General features: G+C 50.7%; 1 protein-coding gene across 1 annotated transcript in view; it reads left to right on the top strand.

Annotated features, from left to right (window-relative positions):
• GALNT17 (polypeptide N-acetylgalactosaminyltransferase 17) overlaps positions 1 to 27,861 on the top strand; it is a 505,081-nt gene that overhangs the window by 69,814 nt on the left and 407,406 nt on the right. The gene's annotated exons all lie outside the window — the stretch shown is intronic.

Genomic DNA, 27,861 nt, shown 5'->3' with positions numbered 1-27,861 from the left:
ATTGTAGCATTTCCTCAGATGGAAAATCTTCTTTTTCTCAGCCCAGTGAAGTTGTTGATATCCAGAGCTGTGATTGTTGATATCTGAGATGTCTTGTATGCGTCTCCTTCTCCCTCCTTTTTAATCTGATCATTTAAAGTCATTGCCTTCATTTTTCTTTATTAAAAAAAAAAAAAGCAACACCCAGCTCACAGGCACATATGCTGTTATTGTAAAAATAATAATAATAATAAGGAAGTAGAGAAAAGCCAGGTCCCCTCCAAGTTTCTCCCTAGTCTATGCAAATTAGCACTGTTGCCAGTTCAACTTGCCACTCTCCAAAACCCTTTCTAGTGTTAATCCCAAATATTGGCACCTGTGCCTCTTGTCCGCCATACCCCAGGAGCGTGGCACGGCAGCCCCTACAGAGAATTACAACCAGCCCCGTGTACAACACACAGTTTGCCTTCACCTTAATGAAGCCTGCTTTCTGGGGTTCTGGGGTACGCCCTGCCTTTGCCTGTGGAATCAGCTGGTACCCCACTCTGCCGGCTTCTCCTTCATCAGCTTCTGAACTTGACATCATCTGTCTGCAGTCTCTGCTGTGGTCTCTTCTTTGTAAACCTCTTGATCTCCCCTTCTGAGGTCAAGAAGAGAATCCATTTTTGAGCGCACACTGGTCAGGTGGAATCCAGCATGCCGCAGGCGTGGGGGGACTGTCCCCCAGAACCTTGTCTCTTTGCGTCTTTCCCTGCTGCGGCCTTCAGTGTAAGCCTCATTTTTTATCTTTGTATTTCAAAATAATTTTAGACTCTCAGAACAGTTGCAAAGATAGCACAGAGAGCTCCCTAATGGTATGTCTTGCATAACCGTGGCATGATTGTCAAAGCTAGGAAGTGAACACTGGTACAAGACTGCTCGCTACAGATCGACGGTATTCAGATGGTAGCAGACTTCCCAGTAATGTCCGTTTCTGTCCCCAGGTCCAGTCCCGGATCCTGCATTGAGTTCAGTGGCCAGGTTTGCTCCGTCTCTTCTGATCTGTCGGAGTTCCTCAGTCTTTCCTAGTCTTTCATGATTTTGTCAGATCTTTCGTGGAGTGCCTCTTACCATGGGTTTGTCTGCTGTTTGCTCCTGATTTGATTAGGACTTGGGGGCAAGACACTGTGTGGGTCAGCTTTTTGTTACTGCAACAAAATACAGAGGGGACTTATCCTGTAAAGAGGGAAGGCTTAGATGTTCCAGCTTTGGCCTCGGAGGGTCTTCCGGGTTGGTTCCTAGGTTCCATGCCCCAGCTTTTTTCTTTACTCCCGCCTGCCCACCCCCAGCACATATTATTGGCTTCACAAGATGTTCTCGGCTCCTGTTGTATAGCTCATGGATTTTTAAATTCCTTTACTACTCTTTTGATGAGATCTTAGGAAGAAAACAAGAGGTACATTTCAATACCACATTCTCCTTAAGCTGCTTTGAGCGTAGAGGTTGTCTTTGTTTCCTAGGCTGCTGGTGGTGTTTTAGCTTAGATTCACTGCCACCTTAATAAATGATCCCAGTCGTGGACATCCTTTTGACGGAGTGCTTCCAGGCCCTGTCCTCCTAGCAGAGTGGAGTATAACCTGAGCTTCCTGCCTGAACCTGGTCTGATATGCTTGAAGCTGGAGGCTTTGCTGTGGTGAGAGTCCCCTCAGAATCTCACTTTGAAATTTTACTGCTGTGTGGCAGTATTGCAAGTGGGCCCTTTAAGAGGCGATTAGGGGCTAGATGTCTATGGGAGAGTGGTTAAGACACCGTTTGGAAGGCCCACCACATCCAGTATCGGAGTGCCTGGGTGTTTTTTTTTTTTTTTTTTTTTTTAGATTTTTATTTATTTATTTGACAGGTAGAGTTACAGAGAGAGAGAGAGACAAAGAGAGAAAGGTCTTCCTTCCGTTGGTTCATTCCCCTAAATGGATGCTATGGCTGGAGCTGTGCCGATCCGAAGCCAGGAGCCAGATGCTTCCTCTGGGTCTCCCATGCAGGTGCAGGGGCCCAAGCACCTGGGCCATCCTCCACTGCCTTCCCGGGCCACAGCAGAGAGCTGGACTGGAAGAGGAGCAACCGGGACTAGAACCCGGAGCCCATACAGGATGCCGGCGCCGCAGGTGGAAGATTAACCTAGTGCACCACAGCGCCAGCCCCAGGAGTCCCTGGGTTTGACTGCAGCTCCCTGCCGACGTGCACCCTGGGAAGTCCTTGGTTTCCTACCACCCACGTGGGAGACTCCACTTGGACTGCAGGCTCTTGGTTTTCATCTGGCCTGGCTCTAGCCATTGAGGGTATCTGGGGAGTGAACTGGTGGATGGGAGATACTTCTATGTCTGTCTGTTTCCTTTCAAATAAATAATAACTTTTTAAGAACATTTTTTAAAGATTTATTTATTTATTTGAAAGTCAGAGTTACACAGAGAGAGGAGAGGCAGAGAGAGAGAGAGAGAGAGAGAGAGAGAGAGGAAGGTCTTCCATCCACTGGTTCACTCCCCAGTTGGCCGCAATGGCTGGAGCTGCACCATTCTGAAGCCAGAAGCCAGGAGCTTCTTCTAGGTCTCCCATGCTGGTGCAGGGACCCAAGGACCTGGGCCATCTTCCATTGCTTTCCTAGGCCATAGCAGAGAGCTGGATTGGAAGTGGAGCAGCCAGGTCTCGAACCGGCACCGATGTGGGATGCCGGCGTTTCAGGCCAGGGCGTTAACTTGTTGCACCAGAACTCCGGCCCCCAATAACAACTTTTAATGTTAAAAAACAGGAAGTGATTAGGTTGTCGAGAGGGATGAACGCCTTAGCTGAGGATACGAGGCTCTCGCTGTTGTGGGACTGGGTTAGGTACTGGGGGGTAGGGGTTGCTACAGCAAGGCAGCCCCCATGTCACACACTTGCCCTCCCACCTTGAGTGGAAGCAGCATGTGGCCCTCACTGGTGCCATGCTCTTGCACTTCCTGCCTCCAGCACCTCCAGAACTGCTGGAATAAGACAGCAGGAAGACCTTTTTGAGAACTTCCGGAAAGGCGGCCACTTTCTCTTCTAGAAGCATTTTGCTGGTAGGAGATCCCCACGCAGAGCAGAGCGCAAGAGTGAGGCCAATGCCGACAGGAAGAGGAAACCCGAGGAACCACCCTCGGGCTTAGTTTGAGTTGTTGCTCTGGAAAGCCTCACCTGAACCCCTCTTGGACAGGTGCTTATTGTATTTGTTACCCCCACTTCCCAATAGAGATCATTATATCCGAATTGATCTGCAAATATTTTGGAGCCAGCACGTCTTGTTTTCCGCTTCCCGGCTGGCGAGAGCTTTCCGTCACTTATCGGCGGCAGCATTATACTGGAAGCTGCTTCTCTGACATCTGATGCGTCTGAGGCTGGAGACTTGGAGCTTCTGCCTTCTCGTAGAAATGGCAGCTCAGTCCGGTGAGCAAACAGGGCCCCGTGGTCCTTGCCGTCACCCAGAGAAGTCCAGCGCCGTGTTATCCAGGGAACCTTCCGGAATGTCCTGTTGCGACGACTGGCTCAGCCTACCCTTGGTGGAGAAATTCCATCTCCGGAATATAGCTGAAGGAGATAAGCAGACAAGTGTGTGTACACAGGGAGGGAGTGTGCCAGAGGGTAATTGCAGTGTTATTACCCAAGAATATTGGACGTGACGTAAATGGCCAATAAGGAGCAATTGATTAAGTGAAATTATGATACATTCATGCATTGGCATAGAGTACAGACATTAAACAATGACGTTCATGTGGATATTTGTCATGAAAAGAGGTTTATGGTGCAGCATTACATTAAAAAGAAAGCAAGTTCAATAAGTAAAGTAAAATATGTTTGCATTTTGTATAAAATTGCATGTATATGTGTATATGCATAAAATATTAGGAGCTTTGCTATAGTTTTTTTTTTGGTCTTAATATTCATTTTCTGTTTTTTCCCAACCAATTCTCTATCACTTCTGTGTAATATATTTACAAAATGAATTAAAACAAACATCATCTGCATGACAGCAGGCGCCTTCTCCAGGAACTTGAACTTTTGAATAATAAGTGAAGGAGGTGTGAGTCGCTGTTTGAATAATTGAGGATTTGATGAAGCAGTAGGTCTTGCTTAAAAAAGATTTATCTTATTTATTTGAATGGCAGAGAGACAGAGAAAGGGAGAGACAGAGAGAAAGATTTTCCATCTGCAGGTTCACTCCCCCAAATGGCTGCAACAGCCAGGGTTGGACCAGGCGGAAGGCAGGAACCCAGAGCCTGGAGCTCTGTCTGGGTCTCCCATGAGGGTGCAGAGGCCCAAGCACTTGGACTGCTGCTTTCCCAGGTGCATTAGCAAGGAGCTGGATCGGAAATGGAGCAGCTGGGACTCAAATTGCTGCTTATATGGGGTGTTGGCATTGCAGGTAGCAGCTTAACCCACTGTGCCCTAACACTGGCCCCAAAACATTAGGTCTTTTTTTTTTTTTTTTTTTTTAAGATTTATTTGTTTGTCTGAAAGTCAGAGTTACACACAGAGAGAAGGAGAGGCAGAGAGAGAGAGAGAGGTGTCTTCCATTTGCTGGTTTACTCCCCAATTGACCTCAGCAGCTGGAGCTGTGCTGATCCAAAGCCAGGAGCCAGGAGCTTCTCCCAGGTCCCCCATGTGGGTGCAGGGGCCCAAGGACTTGGGCCATCTTCTGCTGCTTTCCCAGGCCATAGCAGCGAGCTGGATTGGAAGTGAAGCACCCAGGACTAGAACCAGCACCCATATGGGATGCTAGCACTGTAGGCGGTGGCTTTACTCACTATGCCACAGCGCCAGCCCCAACATTAGTCTTAAGGGTCTGGGATTCAGATGTTTTCCCTACCCTGCTGCTATGATTTGAAAGTGGTTTGTCTCCACCAAAACTCACATGGAGACTCTGTCCCCAGTGTGGCAGTAGTGGGAGGTGTTTGGGTCAGGGGGAGGTGCCCCGGGGAAAGGGTGAGTTCTTGGCTCTGGCAGGACTGTGTGAGTTACAGGGAGCGTGTGTTCTGATAACATGAGGCTGCCCCTGGGGTTTGTCCCCCTGCACCTGCAACAAAGGGCCCTCTCCCAGAGCAGCCGCCCCATCTCGGTCTTCCAGCCTCCAGCTGTCAGCCCAATCAAGCCTTTCTTTATGAATGACCCAGTCTCTGGGCTTGTTGTAGCCATACGAAGCGGACTAAGGAAGACACATCCCACCTCGTCTTTCCCTGTGGTTGGCTCGGGAGCCCCAAGGTGCAGGCAGGACCTCCAGTTGGAGGGTGACAGAGCAAAGATGAGCGTGAAAAGCAGTGGACTTGGACTTTTTCATACAAATATATTTATTTATTTACTTGAGAGATGGAGTGACAGAGAGGGAGAAAGAGAGAGGGAGAGAGAGAGAACCTTCATCTTCTGGTTCACTTCCTCAAATGGCTGCAACTGCCAGCTACTGCCAGCTATGGGCCAGACTGAATCTAGGAACCAGGAATTCCATTTGGGTCTCCCACGTGGGTGGCAGGGGCCCGAGGACTTGGGCCATCTTCTGTTGCCTTCCCAGGAGCATTATCAGGGAGCTGGATCAGAAGTGGAGAAGCTGGGACTCGAACTGGCTCTCTGGTGTGGGATGTCGGCTTCACCTGCTGCACCAGGTTGGATTTTCATTTGGGGCTGCCATTCCCCATCACTGTGGTCCAGGCCCAGCGGCTCTGTTGCATCTGATAAAGCTGTACCACATGAAATAAGAAACGTCCTCCATCAGGCTGTGTGAGCTTCTTTGGGTCCCCTGGGAGAAGGAGCTGAGATGTTGGCATACAGCTCACCCTCCCTAGGAGACAACCTGTCCAAGAATCTGCGGCAGGTGTTGTGGCCTAGTTGGTTAAGTTGCCACCTGCCACACTAGCATCCCATACAGGCACTGCGTCCAGTCCTGGCTGCTCCACTTCCGGTCCAGCTCCCTGCTAACGCACCTGGGAAGGCAGTGGAAGATGACCCAAGTGCTTGCAACCCTGTTACCCATCCAGGCTCCAGCCTGGCCCAGTCCCGGCCGTTGCAGTGGAGTGAACAGGCAGATGGAAGATCTCTGTCTCTTTTTGTGCCTCTCCCTCTCTCTGTAACTCTGCCTTTCAAATAAAATAAATAAATCTAGTTGTAAAAAGAAGAAGAGAAGGGCCCCTGGCCGAGCTGTGAGGGAAGACGGTTCTCCGCAGTTTGGATGCTTGGGAGCTCTTTTCCAGAGCCGTGGCTGTGTGTCTTTGGCCAGAGATCTCTGTCCGCCCTCCCTAGCCCCTGGCTTACTGGCTTCATTTATTTCATTTGCTTCCACCGTTTGATTCGATTTGATGGCATAAGCAAGAGGTCCTCACCTCCCATCTGCCCGTTAAGCAAACAGATATTTCTGGGACTGATGTTTTAATTTAATGAAACACATCCTAACGAGGGCCAGCTGCAGCCTTGGATTTTTGTACGAATGCCTGCGTGCCTGACAAGCCCACGTGATGGAAGGCATCTCTGCTTGGCCGAGGAGGAGCCGGAGACACGGGTGGAGAAGGACATGGGGCAAATTCTGCTGGCTTCGGCAGGCCTGGGTGCTCAGGCTGTGTGCCACCCTTGCTAGCCCTTCGCTCCTGTGTCTGTGGCTTACCCCATGCCTTAAACCAGCCTAGTCTTTCATTGGTCTGAATAGGAATTACTCAGCTCAACAGAAGAAGACACACTGACCCCGGTGGACCCCAGCTCAGTGGCCCATCTTCAGGATAGAGCTGTACAGAGACTCGGGAGGGCTTTGCCTGACTCTGTGTGTGTGTGTGTGTATGTGTGTGCGTGTGTGTTGGCAGAAGTGGGAAGGAGTGCATACACAGGAAGGCACCTGGGCTGACATCATCTGGTTTCCTGTCTGGAAACCATTGCCCTTGTCACTGCTCCCGGTGGCCCCTGTCACCAGTCACCCCACACCGGGTGAACTCAACAAACATCATCCTCTCCCAGTTCCAGAGGCCTGATGTCCAAAATCAGGACGTCAGGGTCAAGTGGAGGCGTCGGCTGGGCCGTGCTCCCTCTCAGACCCCAGGGGGAGAGGAGACTCTGTTAGCTGTCTCTTCCAGCTTCCGGTGGCTGCTGGCATTCCTTGGCTGGTGGCCACGTCATTGCATTCCTCAAGGTCAGGAATCTTTAAATCTCTCTGCTCCGTCTACACCTCAATGGCCTTCGCCTCCTCCTTTTTTTTTTTTTAAGAGTTATTTATTTGAAAGAGATACAGAGAGACGTAGAGATAGAGAGAGAGGTCTTCCATCCGCTGGTTCACTCCCCAATTGGCCGGAGCTGCGCTGATCCGAAGCTAAGAGCCAGGAGCCAGGAGCTTCTTCCAGGTCTCCCACATGGGTGCAGGAGCCCAAGGACTTGGGCCATCTTCTACTGCTTTCCCAGGCCACAACAGAGAGCTGGATCGGAAGTGGAGCAGCCGGGACTCGAACCAGCGCCCATGTGGGATGCTTGCACTGCAGGCGGCGGTTTAACTTGCTGTGCCACAGCACTGACCCGCTGGCGGCCATCTTTCAGCCTGCAGTAGGTAGCCCTCCCTTCTCTCTGTGGAAGTTCCAGTTTGATTCTGCTTGCTCAGCACTAATTGCGTAGCCCTGGTCTGCAATGGTTGGCACCAGAAATGCTGATATTGGAATTTTTTTTCCAGATCTTGGAATCTTTGCCTCTACATAATGAGCTATCTTGGGGATGGGCCCCAAGTCTTAACACGAGATTTATTTATATTTCATACACTCCTTACGCTTAGGGTCTGAAGGTAATTTTATGTGATGTTTCTAGCATGTCTGTGTTTTGACTGGGACCTATCACACGAGGTCAGGTGTGGGGTTTTCCGCGCAGGGCATCCTGTGAGCACTCAAAAAAAAAAAAAAAAAAAAAAAAGAGGTTCAATTTTGGAGCGTTTTGGATTTCAGATTTTCAGATGAGGGATGCACATCCTGGATTTGTATGGCAAGGTGGTCCCCGTGCCGGGGTCTCCTAAGGGCGTGGCTCAGTTCTAGCCCCTGTGAGGCTAAGGTTACAATTGAGGCTGTTGGTTACAATTAAAGAATGCTTTTTGTCCTGAGAAGCAGAAAAGCAGTTAATAGCACAGGCAGCGTTGTGTCGTAGTAGGTTAAACCTCTGTCTGTGGCGCTGACATCCCATATAGGCATTGGTTCGAGTCCCAGCTGTTCCACTTCCGATCCAGCTCACTGCTGATGGCCTGGGAAAGCATTGGAAGATGGTCCAGGTCCTTGGGCCCCTGCACCTGCATGGGAAACCCCTGGTTCCTGGCTTCCGATTGGTCTAGCTCTGGCTGTTGCAGGCATTTGGAGAGTGAACCAGTGGGTGGAAGACTTCTCTTTCTCTCTGTCTCTCCCTCTCTCTTCTTGTAGCTCTGCCTCTCAAATAAATAAATCTTTTAAAACATGAGTATTAGTTTATTTCCATTTTATTTGAAAGGGATGGGGAAGATCTTCCCTCTGCTGGTTCACTCTCCAAATGTCTGCAACAGCCGGGTCTGGGTCAGGCTGGAGCCAGGAGCCTGGAACTCGGTTCGTGGTTAGCGGGGACTCAAGTGCTTGAACCATTATCTGCTGCCTCCCAGCAGCTAGATTGGAATCAGAACTGAGACTGGAACCAGGCGTTCTGATATGGTGTGCAGGCTTCCTAAGTAGCATGTTAACCACTTTGCCAAATGCTTACCTCAAATAGCAAATTAAATAGGGCTTTTATTTATGACCAAGAGTTTGCTACAGGGCTGCTGTCGCATGGCCTCAGAAGCTGATTGTCAAAGCTTCCATCATGGTTCCAAGGAGGCTGCCACAGCTCCAGGCACGCATCCATGTTCCCGAAGGAGGATGGGAAGTTGACAGCAGTATCAAGGAAGCAACAGCTTTCTTCTCTTTCTTACCCCACCCCCCAGCAGGCTTCTCTTTGGCCCATTGGTCAGAGCTCTTGTCCCATGACCACCCTCAGCTGCAGAGCGGGCTGGGACTGTGAGTGTTTGGGGGCTGGGAATGAGGTCGAGTTGGGTAACCAATAGCGCTGGCACAGGGCTGCTTAGAGGACTGACCTGGGTGTCTGCATGTCTTTGCATGAACCATAGACCTTGCAAGGAGGTGGGGAGGGCATCTGGGACCCCTGTGGAGTGCATTTCAGGTGCTATCGCTCTCACACAGGCATGCCGGGATACCTGTGGCTGTGCAAAGACAGGTCACAACGGACAGTGCATCATGAAGTGTGGGCTCCCAGACCACCTTGGATTCTATCAGAAATACATGTTCTCAGGGCCAGCGCTGTGGTGCAGCAGGTTTAAGCCCCAGCCTGGAGTGCCAGTGTCCCATATGGGTTCCAGTTCAAGTCCTGGCTGCCCCACTTCCGATCCAGCTCTCTGCTATGGCCTGGGAAAGCAATGGAGGATGGCCCGAGTCCTTAGGCCCCTGCACCCTGGAGGAAGCTCCTGACTCCTGGCTTCGGATCGGCACAGCTCCGGCTGTTGTGGCCATTTGGGGAGTGAGACAGCGGATGGAAGACCTCTCTTCCTGTCTCTACCTCCCTTTGTAGCTCTGTCTTTCAAATAAATAAAAATGCATCTAAAAAAATACATGTTCTTTTTTGTAAACAAAAGTTAAATGCAAGAGGGAGAGACAGAGAGAGAGAGAGAGAGAGAACCTGCCATCCACTGGTTCATTCCCCAAATACCCACAACAGGTAGGATTGGGCCAGGCTCAATCCAGGAGCCTGGAGTTCAATCCGTGTCTCCCATCACATGGCAAGGATTTAAGTACTGGAGTCACCTGCCCATCACCTGCTGCCTCCCAGGGTGCACGTTAGTAGGAAGCTGGCAACAGAAGTGGAGCCAGGACTTACACCCAAGCACCCCATATGGGATGTGGGCACCCCAAATACCACTTAACTAATGCCTGCCCCTAGAAACACCCCCCATACCTATTGCTGTCTGTGGGTTGGATATGGTGTGAATGCAAACCTCAGAGATTCATGTACTAGAACCTTGGTCCCCGGGGTAGGGGTGTGGAGGGGCTGGAACCTTAGAAAGTTACCTTAGAAGGTAACTGGGTCAGGGGCTGTGGTCCAATCTCATCACTGGATTAATGCAGCTCACATGAGACCATCAGGTCTTGTGGAACCGGATTAGTTCCTGTAAGACTGGGGTATTGTGAAAACAGCAAATCCAGTCCCACGCTGGTCCTCCACTTCTGGTCTTGCCATGTGGCATCTGCCACCTTTGCTCACCACTGTTCATGCATTCCTGTGCCTGCCATGGGGCCCTCACCAGAACCAAGCCGATACTGGCACCATGCTCTTGAACCTGGCTGTTGTGGTCACTTGGGGAGTGAACCAGCAGGTGGAAGATCTCCCTGTCATTCTACCTTTCAAATAAAGTGATTCATTTAAAATTGTAGTTGGGGGTTTTTTCCCCATTTCTGGGCTTGAGCTGGGTACTTGGCCACCCAGAAAAGGGGTCTGCATTTCCCAGCTTCCCTTGCAGTGTGCTTACAGGGAGGTGAAGTAATGGCGTGGAAACCAGTGACCAGGGGTGTGAACAGAAGTGCCAGCTGCTGCTTCCAGCTCTGGTCTTCCAAGGGGAGGAGCGTGTTGTCCTCTTCTCTTGCCCTTCTGCCTCCAGCTGGAATGCAGATGTCGTTCTGAGCCAGCTAGGATCCCAAGGAAGAGGCAGTGACCTATAGAGATGGGGGAAGAGCCCGGAACCCCGGGAATTCTGCCAAGCAAGATGCCACCTGCTTTTGTCTGAGCCAGTGTCAGTTTAGGTCTTTGACACCCACAGAAGACCTCGTATCCCAGTGTACACCCCTTTGCATGTCTCAGGGTGCCAGTTACTGGGTGTGCCCTCGGAGGCACTGGGTGCTCATGGAGTCATGGGGTTGGAGAAGTCCTTGGTCTGGACTCTGGACTCACCCCACAACTGCTACAGATGAGCTCTCCCTTCCTATGTTGGCTTGACCGCTAGAATCTGAGAGCTGGAAAGAATGTTCTAGACAGCGGATCTAGTCCACCCTCCCCTGACTTCAATTTCTGCTGCTCGTTCTTGGCCAGTGCAACCCCTCCTTGTGTTTCCATGCTACACATGTTGGACCAAGGTCTTTTTTTTTTTTTTTTTTTTTTTTTTTTTTTTTACAGGCAGAGTGGACAGTGAGAGAGAGAGAGACAGAGAGAAAGGTCTTCCTTTGCCGTTGGTTCACCCTCCAATGGCCGGCGCGGCCGGCACATCCCGCTGATCCGAAGCCAGGAGCCAGGTGCTTTTCCTGGTCTCCCATGCAGGTGCAGGGCCCAAGGACTTGGGCCGTCCTCCACTGCATTCCCCGGGCCACAGCAGAGAGCTGGCCTGGAAGAGGGGCAACCGGGACAGAATCCGGCGCACCGACCGGGACTAGAACCCCGTGTGCCGGCGCCGCAAGGCGGAGGATTAGCCTAGTGAGCCGCGGCACCGGCCGGACCAAGGTCTTAATGGTGGCAAAGGTCTTCTTTCCACCAAGCAGAAATCTCCTACACTTGAACTTCCTTATTTTCCCCTTTGAGGTTCTCTCAGAACAATTCAGGGGCAGATTTCTTAGGGAGTGATGACAGACAGTGTCTGAACTGTTGCAGAAGTGAAAAATGGCCATTCGTGCAAGAACTGAAAAGTCTCTGTTGGATTTAACTGAGGTCGTGGCGTTCCTGGATGGAATGAGAACTGAGGGTTTGCGGAAGCCAGATTGCAGTGTGGGTGAGCTGGGGGGTGAGAACAGGAAATCGGCGAGATGTCGATGATTATTTCAAGAAATTGGATTGGGAGTTGGGGGAAGAGAGGTGCAGGTGCAAGGTCACGGGAAGTGTTTGCTGTAACTTTCTACTGGACGGGAGGATTTGGATAGGTTTGGTGGCTAAGGGGAGAGAATCAGTACAGGAGGCCCCTGCTGTAGGTTCCAGCTGCCAGTATGCGATGCCCACTCCTGCTCAGGACAGATCTCTCCCCGCTATACAGGCATCCTCCCAATAGTTCAAGTGCAATGCAGTCTCCTTGGCTCCCACTTGCTCAGATGCACCCCGGACCTGCTGTCAGCACGGAGAAAGCTAATCGTGGTCACTCAGGGTTTGAGCACTGAGATCATTGGTTTAGTTCCAACACCACTGCATTTGGTGCTTCTTAGGGGCATTTTTTTTTTATTTGACAGGTAGAGATATAGAGAGTGAGAGAGAGAGACAGAGAGAAAGATCTTCCTTCCGTTGGTTCACCCCCAAATGGCCATATCGGCCGGTGCTGCGCCGATCTGAAGCCAGGAGCCAGGTGCTTTTTCCCGGTCTCCCATGTGGGTGCAGGGGCCCAAGCACTTGGGCCATCCTCCACTGCCCTCCCAGGCCACAGCAGAGAGCTGTACCGGAAGAGGAGCAACCGGGACTAGAACCCGGCGCCCATATAGGATGCCGGCACCGCAGGCAGAGGACTAACCAAGTGAGCCACGGCGCCGGCCCCTTTAGGGGCATTCTTTAAAGACAGACAGAGAGTGTGGTGGTCAGGAGTTGAGCGTTTGGAGTCACAGAGACCTGAGTTTGAGCCTCTCCTCCGTTCTTAGCTGTGTGACCCCAAGCAAGTTATCCAGCCCTCTTGGCTCCCTCTATAAAATGGGATCGTAACTTAGGCTTGTGGAGAGGAATAAAAGAGATTACAGGAGACAGCTGTGGGAAGGAAGATTTTAGGATGAAAGCTGAGCCTCGGATCCCTCATATTGCCAAGACTTCCATGTCCACCAGAAAACCATGCGTCGTTTGTGAAGGAAGAAGTGATAGAATTCTTTAAAGAGTTTGCAGAAGGTGGAGTTAAAAGATTAGTTTACTGTGGTGCAAAAATGTTTGATATGCATGCATACGAAGGATCTTCCAAAAGTTCGTGGATGGGGTCTAGCATCATGTCACAAGGGGTTAATCCCCCGCTTGCAATGCTGGCATTTCATATTAGAGTGAGGTTTGAGTCTTGGCTGTTTCGCTTCTGATCCAGGTCTCTGCTAATGTGCCTGAGAGAGCAGTGGATGATGGCCCAAGTGTTTGGGCCCCTGCTACCCACATGGGAGACCTGGAGGAACTCCTAGCTCATGGCTTCAGCCTGGACCAGTTCTGGCTGTTGTGGCCGTTTGTGGAGTGAACTGGCAGATAGAAAACACACCCCCCCCACCCGCTGTGCCTATGAAATAGACAAATTTTTTTTTTCAGTTTATGGCAAATGCACACTATGAGAAGAACTATACATGGACTTCAATTGCTTTGTACCAAAATCAGACTTTTGTCTGTGGACTTTAGAAGTATGCTCATATCTCTGGAGACAACTCAGTTCATCTGTGTCATACGGCCCCCACCCTAGACATTCTCAGTGTCCCGTGGCATTTGTCTTCCTTAATGGCTCCCAGATAACAAACACTCCAGTAATTGTGTCTTAATTTCTTGGCATCCACTCACCCACGTCTCTCCCCACCCACTTACCCTCTGGGCCCCTTTGTCACCACCGACAAATAACATGACCGGAATCTGTGGGTTTTGCTAACCCAACTCATGATGTATGCTAAGTGGGAAGATTCTGTGGGGGCCGTGCTCACAATGTGTGCTGAAAAGACAGACTATTTAAAACCACTCTCGCTTTTGTGAGGCGGACTGTGGTTGCCATTTTTACTTTGCATTGCCTGTCACCATGGGGCTGAAGGAAGGCTTGAAGTCACCATCATTGTCCATACCCGTTGTGACAGTCTCAGCGGATCATTGTCCTGGGGCTGTTTGGAGAGAGTGAGGTGACAGCCTGGGTGTGGGGAATGGGAGGGGACCACCCAAGTTTGCCAGGAGACATTTGGGGACTGTGGAAAAACCCCAGGCTTTTGTGCAAGGTCCAGTTCTTAGTCTGTTGAGGGTCAGCAGTTCAGTGGCCACTGGGAACCTCAGCTTGTTCAGTTGTTTAGGTTTTCTCACTCTCTGATGGACAAAGAGAATGAAAGGGAGGGCTGTGTGTGAATTAGTATTTTAAATTAGCTTCTGGGGATGGAGAGTTTTTTTTCAGGAGATCACTCATTTGAAAACAGGAGAACCCAGTGGGGTGATGGGCTGGTGTGACTTCTGAGCAGGCTGCAGAGGGCAGAATTGTTTTTTTTGCAAAGATGTATTTGCACGCTTGCCCAGATGCGGTGGAGATGTTGCCTGGACCCACAAGCCTCCAGCGAGCTCGTGGCCTTGTAGAATCAGAATCCATTTGGAAGTGTGTCCCATGAGGCGTAAAACTATTTCCTGTTTCTGAAGTGGGCATCTCCCTTCTGGGTCTCTATCCTGGGGAAATCAGTCTGCAAGGAGAAAAGTTGCCACATGCATGAACACCCTGACTGCTCCTTGATCTCAATGCCAGGAATTTGGAAATAATTTGCAGGACAATAGGCAGAGGTCACGTAAAGTGTGTCACATTGAATTAGCAGACTGATGTGTTCACTAAGAATGCAGTTATGAATCTACCCAGGTCTCTGAAATACTGCCTTTCTTTTTTGAAGATTTCTTTATTTGAAAGGCAATGTTTCACACATACAAACACAGAAAGAAAGAGGGAGAGAGAGAGAGAGAGAGAGAGAGAGAGAGATCTTGCATCTGCTGATTCACTCTCTAAATGACCTCTATAGCCAGGGCTAGGTCAGCCCTCAGCCAGGAGCCTGGACCTCCATCCGGTCTCCCACACAGGTGTAGTAGCCCAAGCGCTTGCACCTTCTTCCACTGCACCTGCAGGGAGGAAGCTGCATCAGAAGTGGAGCAGTGGGGATTTGAACTGGCGCTCCTAAGGGATGCTGGCATCACAGGCAGCGGCCAACCCACTGAGCCGTAGTGTTGGTCCTGCCTTTTATAATATATGTGAAAATGGCCGGTGCCACGGCTCAATAGGCTAATCCTCCACCTAGCGGCGCCCGCACCCCGGGTTCTAGTCCCGGTCGGGGCGCCGGATTCTGTCCCGGTTGCCCCTCTTCCAGGCCAGCTCTCTGCTGTGTCCAGGGAGTGCAGTGGAGGATGGCCCAAGTCCTTGGGTCCTGTACCCCATGGGAGACCAGGAGAAGCACCTGGCTCCTGCCATCGGATCAGCGTGGTGCACTGGCCGCAACGCGCCAGCCACGGTGGCCATTGGAGGGTGAACCAACAGCAATGGAAGATCTTTCTCTCTGTCTGTCTCTCTCTCTCACTGTCCACTCTGCCTGTAAAAAAAAAAAATCAATAAAAAAATAAAAAAATATAATATATGTGAAAGTCACCATAATGCCAACTGCTGTCTGTACTACGATTTATATATAAAATAAGGAACCATACACGTGGCTGGGACCTAGGAGGAGCATCCAGAAAATGAGAATGATTGACAGATTCGGGTGTTGCAGACAGGAACCATCATCCTTATTGTTTCAGATAATTTCCTTGTCATAACATGGTTTCTGAAAGTCTAATCCTAGTTTCGTCCGCAAAAGACTTTGTCACCCGTCAAAAGAGTTCAGCTGATTTCAAAAAACATTCGCGGACAATAGAACTAAAAGATGTTTATTTCGGTGCCCGGAACATCTGAAGTCCATTTTTTTTTCTATATGGTCCGTTTTCCATGAAATTTTTGAAGATGCCTCATAGGCATGGATTTCAATTTTTTTTTCACTCACATACGCTAATCTTTTTATTTATTTATTTGACAGTTAGAGTTAGAGTTAGAGTTAGAGACAGTGAGAGAGAGAGACAGAAAGGTCTTCCTTCTGTTGGTTCACTCCCCAAATGGCCGCTACGGCCAGGTCTGTGCTGATCCAAAGCCAGGAGCCAGGTGCTTTTTCCTGATCTCCCATGCAGGTGCAGGGGCCCAAGCACTTGGGCCATCCTCCACTGCACTCCCGGGCCACAGCAGAAAACTGGACTGGAAGAGGAGCAACCAGGACTAGAACCAGTGCCCATATGGGATGCCGGTGCTGCTGGCAGAGGATTGACGAAGTGAGCCACAGCGCCGGCTCCACGTTTGTCTTTTTATTCCACTTCCCACGTACGTTTTGAAGTGCTCTCATACTTTAGTACTTGTTTCAAAAAACAACCCATTTCCTCTTCTGCAGATTCTGTTCTTAGCTGTTCTGTCCATCCGTTCATTCCGTCTCCTCCGAGCCCCGCCAGGGAGGTACTTGCCAACTGCCCAGGGACTTTAGACGGCGTGTCATAGGTCAGTCACGTGAAGCCGAGTTGAGCTTCCAAAGGCGACACCTGTAGCCACCGCTACGGGAGGTCTCTCCCCGCACCTGCTTTGATGGCTCTCTCTGATGTGTTGTTAGGAAGTGGAGTTAATGTGTGCTCCCGTTGGGACTGGCATTTTGTAGGAAGTCTGTAAACAGCAGCTGCTAATCACCATCATCATTATAATATTTGTATAAGAAAATCATTGGAAGAATAATAGAGGTGAACCTGCCGCTTGCAAAGCCGACAGCCTGCATCAGCGTGCCAGTCCCAGCTCTGGCTGCTCTGCTTCTGCTCCGGCTCTCTGCTTCCGTGTCTGAAAACAGCAGAAGGTGATCCATGGGCTTGGGCCCCTGCCACCCACATGGGAGACCTGGATGGAGCTCCTGGCTCCTGGCTCCTGGCTTTGGCCTGGCCCAACCTGGGCTGTTGTGGTCATTTGGGGAAAGAACAGCGGATGAAAGGGCTCTCTTTTTTCCCCTCTTCCTCTCTCTCTCCCCTCCTCTTTCTCTGTCACTTTGCCTCACAAATAAATAAATCACAAAAAAGAATAAAAGTAGTGTCAGTATCCTGAAGTTCATGTATAGGATGAGAAAGCTTACAGATTTTTGGGTGTATGTTCTGTTTTAATGAGGTTTTTTAAAAGATTTATTTATTTATTTGAAAGAGTTACACACACACACACACACACGGAGAGAGAGAGAGAGAGAGAGAGAGAGGGAGAGAGAGAGAGAGAGAGGGAGAGAGAGAGAGAGAGAGGGAGGTCTTCCATCCACCGGTTCACTCTCCAATTGACTGTAATGGCTGGAGCTGGGCTGATCCGATGCTAGGAGCCAGGAGCTTCTTCTGGGTCTCCGATGAGGGTACAGGGGCCCGAGGACTTGGGCCATCTTCTACTGCTTTCCCAGGCCATAGCAGAGAGATGGATCGGAAGTGGAGCAGCCAGGACTTGAACCGGCGCCCATATGAGATGCCAGCACTGCAGGCTATGCCTCCAACAGTTTTCATTGTATTTAATAGTGCAAAAAGCCTTTTTTCTCTCCCAGTGTCATCTCAGTCCTGTTTTCAAGGAGAACAGGGTTAGGACATATTCTTTATTATTTTCAAAGTCTTGATTTAATACTTTGTGATCCAATCATTCAAATGCCTGGATTTAATTCACTTACTTTGGGTTTCAGTAGTTGAAAAGGTAAACCCCCTAAACGATAATGTAGATCCAAATGGAAGAAATTCATACTCGGTGGTGCTTACTAAATGATGATAACTCACTTTTCAATCCTCTCTATGCATTATGCAAACGTTTGTGCTCAAATCCCGCTAGTAAATTTCCATTTTCTCCTGATGCTTGACATGGCTCTTGCAAACTAGCGGAAAGGTGCTGCCTGGCCATATTTTTACCAAGTGGGTTTGAACCCTGCCAGGACCCTCCATTTGGAAGACGTTTCAAAGGCTAGAGAAATCCGTCTCCAGGTTTTTCGAGTGTGCAGATAGGAGTTTTTGTAAATGAAATTACAGCGTCCTCGGCTACAAATCATTAATCACAGAAACATTTCCAAACATCCTTTCTCCAATGGCACAAGTGCTTTTTTGGAAAGCATTGCTTTTTCATTCGTCTTTGAAAATGTCACCTTTCCCTTGAGGGAACAAATTAAAGACTTTTTTTTTTTTTTCTAAAAATGTTGGCTGGATACTCCCTGTTCTTGATAGCCACCTGTCATCTGAGAAAATATCATTGCATTTTGCATTTTTCAAAGAACAAGAGTAATTGATTTTTAACATTTGCGTCTCTTCCGAAGTTCTATGATGGCAGCATTGCCAGCGAACGGCTATTTTCGGAAGATTCGGGTCTCTGCCCGTTTTATTAAACAAGTTTTTGCAAACAAATAGGACTATGCCACATTTCTTTTGTTTGAAAGGCAAAGAGACAAGGAGATGAGAAGTTCTTCCATCTGCAGGTTCACTCATCAAACGCGTGCAACAGCTGAGGCTTGGCCAGGTCAATGCCAGGAGCCAGGAACTCAATCCAGGTCTCCCACCCAGGTGGCAGGGACCCAAGTCTCTGAACCATCCTCTGCCATCTCTTCCCCCAGGTGCACATTAGCAGGAATTAAAATGTCTGTGTCTTTAAGACACACGTTTTGTGTGCACGTTTTGTGCTCTCTGTCACGGTCATGTGGCAAGGACAAAAGACTGAAGGAATTCCACTGTGGTAGTAGCCTTCTTGTCACTTTGCCCCTAAACCTTGCTATAATTTTCGAAAAAGCAGCTGTGGCGTCACAAATTCTACTAAACAGTTTCTCCTGGAACAAGATTTTCATTTCGGAAGCAGTTCATTCAGAATAAAGATCTAGTGTAACTCTTTGGTTAATTGACTCACGAAACCTAGTATTTATGTGTGTCGTAAAGGAGACCGCGGGCGACAAATCCCACAAGCTGAAACACTGCAGAACTCTTGGTCCCTGAACGTAGGGAAGCACTCCATGCACATACGATCTCTGGTTTCTCTCTTCATGTTTTCAAGAGGTACTTGCGAACAACGAGATGCATTTAATGTGTTGCCAGATTGTCCTCTGTGTAACAGTTCAGCCATCTTTGCTACTGTCTGAAACACTTCTCAGTTGGACTCTAACATGAAAGGCATCCTCTGGTTCGCTACCCAAATGGTTGCAACAGCTGGGGCTGCGACAAGCCAGAGCCGGGAGCCTGGGACTCTAGCTGGATCTTTCCAGTGGGTTCAGGGGCCCAAGCACTTGGGCCATCTTCTGCTGCTTTCCCAGGCGCGTTAGCAGGGAGTGGGATTGGAAGCAGGGCATAAGGGACTTGAAGCAGTGATCCAGTATGAGATGCTGGCATTTCAGTGGCGGCTTACCCCGCTCTGTGCCACCACACTAGCCGCTACTTTTTGTTATTAAGTAGAGAATCTTAAATGGGAATCAAAATGCATGTTGTTAATTTGGGGAAAACGTGGATGGTCCTGGTACCTGGTGTATAACACTGCAGACATTTGTCTTCAATTTCTGTAGGTTTCATTGTAAAATATCTTAAGCGAGCTGGCCCCCATGCTTAGCAAATAGTGCAAGCATGGTGTGTTGCTACGGTGACGGCCACTGTTAGTGGTAGTTGAACTACACCTGTGCCTACCTGCTATTCTTGCCAATCCTTTTCATCTTGTTGGGTCTGTATCAGATTGTTATGGTTTTTACCTTGGATGACAGGTCTTCAAAACTTCGTGGAATGGGTGGGTGCTGTGGCGCAGAGGGTTAAGCCACCACTTGCCACGCCTGCATCCTATATCAGAGTGCCCTGCCTGCTCTGTTTCCCATCCAGCTCCCTGCTAATGAGCCTGGGAGGCTGCAGGTGATGGTCCCAGTACGTGGGCTCCTGTAACCCATGTGAGAGACTAGAATGGAATTTCCTGATTCTTGGCTTTGGCCTGGCCCAGCCCTGGCTGTCATGGGCTTTTGGGGAATGAAGCAATGAATGGAAGGGTCTTTCTCTCTCTCTTTTTATTTTTTAAGATTTATTTGAAAGACGGAGTTACTGAAAGACAGAGGCAGAGAGAGAGAGAGAGAGAGAGAGAGAGTCCGATGCCATGGCTCACTAGGCTAATCCTCCACCTGCAGCACTGGCACACCGGGTTCTAGTCCCGGTTGAGGCGCCGGTCCTGTCCCGGTTGCTCCTCTTCCAGTCCAGCTCTCTGCTGTGGCCCGGGAGGGTAGTGGAGGATGGCCCAAGTGCTTGGGCCCTGCACCCTCATGGGAGACTAGGAGGAGGCATGTGACTCCTGGCTTTGGATAGGTGCAGTGCGCTGTCTGTAGTGGCCATTTGGGGGTGAGCCAACAGAGGGAAGACCTTTCTCTCTGTCTCTCTCTCATTATCTAACTCTGCCTGTCCAAAAAAAAAAAAAAAAAAAGAAAGAAAAGAAAAAAGAAAGAGAGAGAGAAAGAGAGTTCTTCCATTCGCTGATTCACTCCCCAATTGGCCGCAACAGCCAGAACTGGGCCCATCTGAAGCCAGGAGCCAGAAGCTTCTTCTGGGTCTCCCACGTGGGTTCAGGGGCCCAAGGACTTGGGCCATTTTCTACTGCTTTCCCAGGCTACAGTAGGGAGCTGGATCTGAAGTGGAACAGCCAAGGTGCAAACTGGCGCCCATATAGGATGCTGGCACTGCAGACGGTGGCTTTTACCTGCTATGCCAAAGCGCCCGCCCCTCTCTCTGTCTTTGAAATAATTATACAGCTCGTTTTTATTTCTTTAATTTTTAAAGAACCAAAGCAGAAGTTGTGATGTAGGCTTGTAGGCTTGCAATACTTTTCCTGTAATCCTGAAACCCAAAACAAATAGGAGGCTGTTTATGCTACTGCTCATCGCCCGCAGTGAAACCGCGTGTTAATTTGGGGTGCTGGCCGAGATTTTGCTTAAAAAACTCCAAATGTTGATTCTGAGATGCAGCTGGACAGTGTTTTGTGTCGGAGTGTCCACTGTAAATCTCAGATTAATTGACTCACAAGACCTTGCACTTTTATGTGTGTCATAAAGGAGACTACAAGTGGCGAATCTCAAAAACTGAAACGCTGCAAAACTCTTACTCCCTGAACACAGCAAATCTGAGGACTGCAATCCTGCCTGCTCCAGTGCTCCTCCACAGCCCGGTGGACTGCTGCAGCACTCCCCAGTGTGTGGCGTGTGCACCCCACTTTTTCCTATGACGGGCGCAGGTGGGGAATGGCCCGCGAAGTTACCTGGCCTGGGCCTGCCAAGGCAACCGGGACAAGACTCAGAACTCATTATGTCTATAGCAGGCTGATTTTTATGCTGATCACTTTATGTGGCCTGCAAATGATGTAAGTGTTCAAATGGCCCCTGGCAGAAAATAGGTTCCCTAAGCCCTGGTAGAGCGGGTGAGGCAGAAGCCCAGGGTGAGCCTTTTGGTACTTGCTCCAGGCCACCCAGCAAAGCTGCCAACGGGAATCAGCCATGAGACCCGGCCCTGGCTGCTTTTTCCTGCATTGCAACCTGTTGCTGGTCTATTGGGCAGATCCTGGGTCCTGTTTAAATCCAGAACTTTCCAAAGAGCTCAGGACTCTGCTAAGAGAGGCGATGTCAGGAGAGAGGGGAGGCGGCACCTGGAGTCCCAGAACGGGTGAGTCTGACCATTGCGTCTGTGGGTTCCTGTCCATTTCACTCCCCCATTCAGAAAATACGCAAGAATCCTGTGCCACGAATACAGCTGAACCTGGGTGGGGGGTCCCAAACTGAGAAGTGGATTGGCTTGGATGGTGAATTTCACGCATGTCATTCAAGTCCAAGGTGAGAGTGCTTGTGGGTTCAGGAGAGGGTGTGCGCTGCCCGCCTCCAATCCCCGGAGAGTGGATGCTGTGAGTTCATAGGGAAAACTACTTCCCAGTGGGACCATGAAAGTTGTCTGCAACTTTCTCGCTTTCTCAGGTGAATCAATTGGGGAAGACATTCTAGATCTGGGTGGGGGGATGGGCAGGGAACGGCACCCGGAAAGGCACAGTGACTGGCAGGAAACTGGCTGGCAGGAGACAGGCTGTGTCTGTGCATCTCAGGCTAGCTCAGGAACTCAGTCTCAGGAGGAGTTTCGAGTGAGAAGGAGATGAGGCTAGCCCGGTAGGCAGAGCCGAGGTGTCCATCTCCAACGTGGAGCTCTGAGTGAAACCCAGGGTTGTGGTACAGTTGGTTAAGCTGTCGCCTGGGATGCCGGCATCCCAGGTGAGCGCCGGTTCGAGTCCCGCCTGCTCCACTTGTGATCCAGCTTCCTGTTAATGAACCTGGGAAAGCAGAGGAGGATGGCCTAGGATGTTGGGTCTCTGCCACCCATGTTTCAGCCTGGCCTAGTTGTGGCTGCTACAGCCCTTTGGGGAGTGAACCAGTGATGGAAAATCTCCGAAATAAACAGACAAATACATAATTTTTTTAAAGACGAATTCTCCTTCTTCACACACCCTGTGGGAGCCCCTTCTGTAACCCCCTCCCTGCATGGCTGAGTAGCCTTGGGGACATTATTTAGTTACCGTAGAAATGCATTGCTTTTAGGAGCTCATAGTTTGTAACCTCTGTTGCTCCTTGAGCTGGTTGCAAAGGTTTCCTGCTGGCTTCCAGACTGTTGCTTTTGGGAAATGGGTGCAGGGAACTTGCACTTCATTCCTCCCGTGTTCTTGTTGCCTTCTGATTCTTCACAATTATTAAAAGGAATGATAAAAAGCAATTAACCATCTGGAATGGATTCATGCTTCCCATTAGCCAGGGCAGTCACTCTAAAACCTCCTCTAAGTTCAGCCTTGGAAATAAATTCTCCAAGTAGGTGGATTTACTAATGAATTTTTCTTCCCCCTAAGATGAGTGCCTTTTCCCCACACGGCCAGGACTCCCAGGGCCCATTCATCAAAGCGAGGCAAAGCGGAAGTGAAAAATAGAAACGGCCTGCCAGTGTAATTTACCGGAGTGTACAAGCTGCAGCTTTGATAGGTCGGCTGTAGGACTCCGTGGTCGACTTCCTCACTCGTATTTACGACACGCGACTCTGTACTCGCAAGCCAGCGCTGTCTTCAAGGTCCCTGGGAATGATCCCTGGTCCCTCCCAGCTCATGGCGAGGAAGCCGAATGAAGACAAAGCCGCAGCAGAGTAGAAGCAAGAAGGGATGTTGGGGGCTTTCGCTCGTCCTGTGTGGGTCCCATAGTGAGTTCTAGGAATTTGACAAAGGACTGGTTGTGTTGCTAGGTAGGGGGGACCTGTGTGGGCAGCCCGGGCTCCAGGAATCACCTGTCTCCCACGCCATCCTGGCTATAGACGGACTGGCTGACTCCCAGGAGACTGTGACACTGTTGCCCCTTGTGCACATAAACCCGACCGTCATGGCCCTCATTAGGGACCTTTCGTGGCAGGGCTGCCCTTGAACTCAAGCACTCAGGCTGGTCCTGGGGAGGTGTCACTGCCCTTGGGTGTAGACCACGGGACCCGGCCTCCAAGGGCCGAGGGGCTGCCCCCTTGTCGTCATTGTCAACCAGAAGCATTTGCTTTGTGCCCGATCTGAAGCCATCCGCTGCTCTCGGAGTTTCCCAAAGTGCATTGCGGCTTCACGGGCCAGCGTGAGCTCTCCACGCTTCACGGGCTCTGCCACGGTTCCTTGTTTGCCTGATAAGGCTTAGCTCAAGTCCACGTCTCTCCTGAAGCCTTGATAACCTCCCTTACGTTTGGTGTTGTCCAACCAGTGCAGTACCTTGCACGTTGCAAGCCCCACGTAGGAACCTAAAGGTGCAAGAGTGCCTGAGACATGTCCTGGTCCACAAGAAGCTCCGATTCTGCTGCTTAGATGCATGGGCAGAAAAAAAATGCACATAACGTGGTAGGTGCTGTGAGAGCCATCTTAGGGACAGATCACGAGAGCCTGGAGAAAAGCATTACTGTATGCTTTGGAGGCTTGGGAAAGCCTGCATGGAGAAAATGATAAGTATGCTGGGTTTTGACGTGTTCGTAGGAGTGTGCCAACTAGACAGCAGAGCGAATGAACGAAGAAGACACTCGAAGCAGACAGGACGCATGCAAAGCAGGGTGTCTCCCGAGATCATGATTTTTTTTTGTTTTACTATTTTTTTAAGATTTATTTTATTTATTTGAAAGAGTTACAGAGAGAGGTGGAGACAGAGAGAGAGGTCTTCCATCCGCTAGCAACTCCCCAGATGGCTGCAACGGCCGGAGCTGCGCCGATCCGAAGCCAGGAGCCAGGAGCTTCTTCCAGGTCTCCCACGCAGGTGCAGGGGCCCAAGGTCTTGGGCCATCTTCCACTGCTTTCCCAGGCCATAGCAGAGAGCTGGATTGGAAGTGGAGCAGCTGGGACTAGAACTGGCGCCCACATGGATGCCGGCACTTCAGGCCAGACCTTTAACCCGATGCGCCACAGCACCGGCCCCCTCGAGATCATGTTGAATGAGTGCCCATGTTGGGGTGGGGCCCTTGCTAGGTGCATCTGATGGCACTGCACTGATGGACCCTGAGCTGGGCTCACGGTGCCCCCTGGATGAGTTCGTGGGCTGGGGTGGTCTGGAGCCTGGAGCTCCTATCTACAGGATCGGGTCATTGCCAGGGAAGGTCAAGGGGATTCCGCACGCGCAGGTGTCAAAGGCAGGGGTGAAAGCTGCGGGTCTCTGAGGCTGTGGGGGCTGGCGTCTGGGAAGCAACAGAGGCAGGTGTGAGAGTGTGAGACCATTTTCCTGATTCAGGCACCCGGGTCTTTGTATTTGTCTTTGAATTAAGTCTGACCCTTCTTTTTAAGGATTTGTGTATTTGAAAGGCACAGCAACAGAAAAGAAGAGACAGAGATGAGGGAGATAGAGACCTTTCATCCACTAGTTCATTCCCCAAATGACCACAAAATCCAGGGCTGGACCAGGACAAAACCCGGAACAAGGAACTCCATCCAGGTCTCCCATGTGGGTAGCAGGGAGCCAAGCACTTGGGCCATCACCTGCCATCTCATATGCCAGGCATATGAGTAGGGAGCTGGATTAAAAGTGGAGCAGCGGGGACTCGAATCAGCATCCTGAGATGGGATGCCGGCCAGTCCTAGGTAGAAGGGCCCCATAAAATATCCTTGATACTCAAAAGAGGCTAGGCCAGTTGCCTGAGAATGTGGCGGTGGGGGGGGGGGGGACAGAGCTCTCCTACCCCCCCACCCCCCAGCCACCAGCCTGGGTGCTCACATTCAAAGGCTTCTGGATGCAAGGAAGTGCAGGCCCTTGCCCTGTGGCTGGGTCATTTGCAAATTAAAGTGTCCACAGGGGATAGAAACCTGCAGATCTCTGCCTTGTTCTATGAATAAAAAAACACCATTAAAGGAGCAGGGGAGGCCTGGGGGAGCTGGGGGCGGAGCTCAGCCATTAGCACCTGCAAGATTCATCCTGTGCCTTGGGTGGCCTCCAGGGAAAAAGGGCCAGGCTCCCCCCTCCCCCCACAAGAGGCAGAAACATCTGGAAGTTCATGGAAGAGCTTCCTCCTCTTGGGTGGAGGAATCACCCAGTGATCGGCAGTGTCTCTTCCAATTTGCAGCCTCCGTAAGCGTCCACCGATGCTTCTGTCACCCTGCCATTCTGCCGGGATCTATAAAGACGTCAGAAGATGAAGGAGCAGGCGGCTGAGTGACACCCAACCCTCTGCCTTCATCATCCCACAGTGCGGGACTCCTTGGGAGGGGGAAACTGGGGTAACTATTATTAGCCAAGATCTGGAAGTGCTCATCACACCTGCTGGCCCTCTGGGAATTTTACTCCTGGGCGTGCTGTTTGGTTGATCTTCTTTGTCACCTCTGAAGCCTGTTTGCTTTCCAAAAGGACTAAACCCCCGGGGTTAAATTTCAACATCCTGGCCGGCGCTGGGCGGCTCACTAGGCTAATCCTCCACCTAGCGGTGCCCGCACACCAGGTTCTAGTCCCGGTCGGGGCACCGGATTCTGTCCCGGTTGCCCCTCTTCCAGGCCAGCTCTCTGCTGTGGCCAGGGAGTGCAGTGGAGGATGGCCCAAGTGCTTGGGCTCTGCACCCCATGGGAGACCAGGAGAAGCACCTGGCTCCTGCCATCGGATCAGCGCGGTGCGCCGGCCACAGCGTGCCAGCCGCAGCGTGCCAGCCATGGCGGCCATTGGGGGGGTGAACCAACGGCAAAAAGAAGACCTTTCTCTCTGTCTCTCTCTCTCACTATCTACTCTGCCTGTAAAAAAAATTTTTTTTCAACATCCTGCTGGTGGTGGCCCCAGACAGGCCCTCCCCAGGGGTGATGCTCTGTGCTCTGTGTACTTGGGTGCGTTTGGAGGTAGTTTGAAAACACGTGATTCCCAGGCAGCATGCAGAATGCGGAGATAAGCAACAACATTATAGAAGCAGCAGACTTTTAAATGGCACCTTGGGTGTTTCCAGCACGTCTGAGAATCACCACGGGCGTTCTGGGTTCCCCCTGGCAGGACCCCCAGATCCTGTTCCAGTTGGGAACCCGAAGGAGCTCAAGCAAAGCAGGCCTTCATTTCCTGACCCGCCAGCTGTGTCTTGACCTTGACCAAGTGATTCCTTCTGCACCACTGGGAGTCCTCCTCATGGTGCCTGGCAGGGACCCTGCTCTCTCTGGGGGCTGCTGGCTGTGACAGTGATGGTGGTGAGGAAGGTGAGGGTGAGTTTCAGCAGCCCTGGGTGGGCGGGCTCTGGTGTGGGCGTGGCTTCTGTGTTTGCACATGTGTGTGCTTTGTGGCGTGGGCGGTGCCTGCTGTGACTATCTAACCTTTCTCCTATAGCCACCTACATGGGGAAAGGGCGACCTTGGCACAGCATGCTGGGGTACAAGGAGACAGCTGGAGGTGGGCTGAGGATGAGTCTGGCTCTGTTCCAGGGGCCCTGGGCACTCCAAGGGTCAATGTCACGGACACCTCTGTCACCCCAACTTACAGCTAGGAAGCTCTGATGGTTGCGAAGAGAACATGAGGACGCATTGCCCGGCTGCTTCCTTATATCTGTGCCACTTGCCCTTGGTGGGCAAGTTGAAGCTATTCATGCGGCACTGATTTTAATTCTTGGAGACTGTTGTGGACTGAATTGTACCCTCTTTATGTTCATATGTTGAAGTCCTGACCTCCAGTAACTTATAATGTCGATAAAGTCTCTATTTTTTTAAAGGCTTTACAATTTGTTTGTAAAGCAGAATTATATATAGAGAGAAGGAGAAACAGAGAAGGAGAGAGGTCTTCCATCCATCCATTGGTTGACTCCCCAAATGGCTGCAATGGCCAGGCCAAAGCCAGGCACCAGGAGCTTCTTCTGGGTCTCCCACGTGGGTGACAGGGTCCCAATCATTTGGGCCATCTTCTGCTGCTTTCCCAGGTGCATGAGCAGAGAGCTGGATCAAAAGTGGAGCAGCCAGGACTCGAACTGGCATCCATAGTGGAATTATGGCATTGCAGGTGGCAGCAGCTTAATGCACTGTGCCATAACACCAGCCCCAGATAAGGTCTTTATTTTTATTTATTAATTTTATTTATTTGAAAAGCAGAGAGAGAGAGAGGGAGGGAGGGAGAGGGAGAGGGAGAGGAAGAGAGGTATCTTACACTCACTGGTTCACACCCCAAACGCCTGTAACAGCTGAGGCTGAGGCAGGCCAAAGTGGGCACTGACCACCAGGCCAGATGGCCATTAGTGATGCCATTTTTGGTGGGGTTGCTAATCAAGGGGAGGGCAGGCCCTGTAGGCACCTGCTGCCTGGCTCACTCTTCTTGGTCGGTGGGACTCTTTCCGAAACCCCGACGGGCACCTGGCTGCCTGGGCTCCTGTCCCCATAGCAGGCAGCAGGTTCCCTCTGCACCGTCGTCACTTGGCCCGTCCCCAGGAGACTGCAAGTTTCTGGAACACGGGGCAAGGTGTCTGCCCAGGTCATAGGCACTGCTTCTGTGCGGCTCATCCGTCTCTATGTGAGGATTCCGGTATCCAGGGGCAGCAGTGGAAGCCGGCAACCGTTGCGATTGGCTGTTGCTAGGATACCTGCCTCACGCTCCACACCTTTCTGGAAAGATGACGCAGGCTGAGCTATTCACCTTGATGTCCCTCGTGATGGTTTTTTTTTTTAAAGTTTTTTTTTTTGTTGTTCTCTTC

This window comes from Oryctolagus cuniculus, chromosome 19, assembly GCF_964237555.1.
Source record: "Oryctolagus cuniculus chromosome 19, mOryCun1.1, whole genome shotgun sequence".
Classification (NCBI taxonomy): domain Eukaryota; kingdom Metazoa; phylum Chordata; class Mammalia; order Lagomorpha; family Leporidae; genus Oryctolagus; species Oryctolagus cuniculus.
The sequence above is the reverse complement of the archived record's forward strand: the minus strand, read 5'-3'. Positions and strand labels throughout refer to the sequence as shown.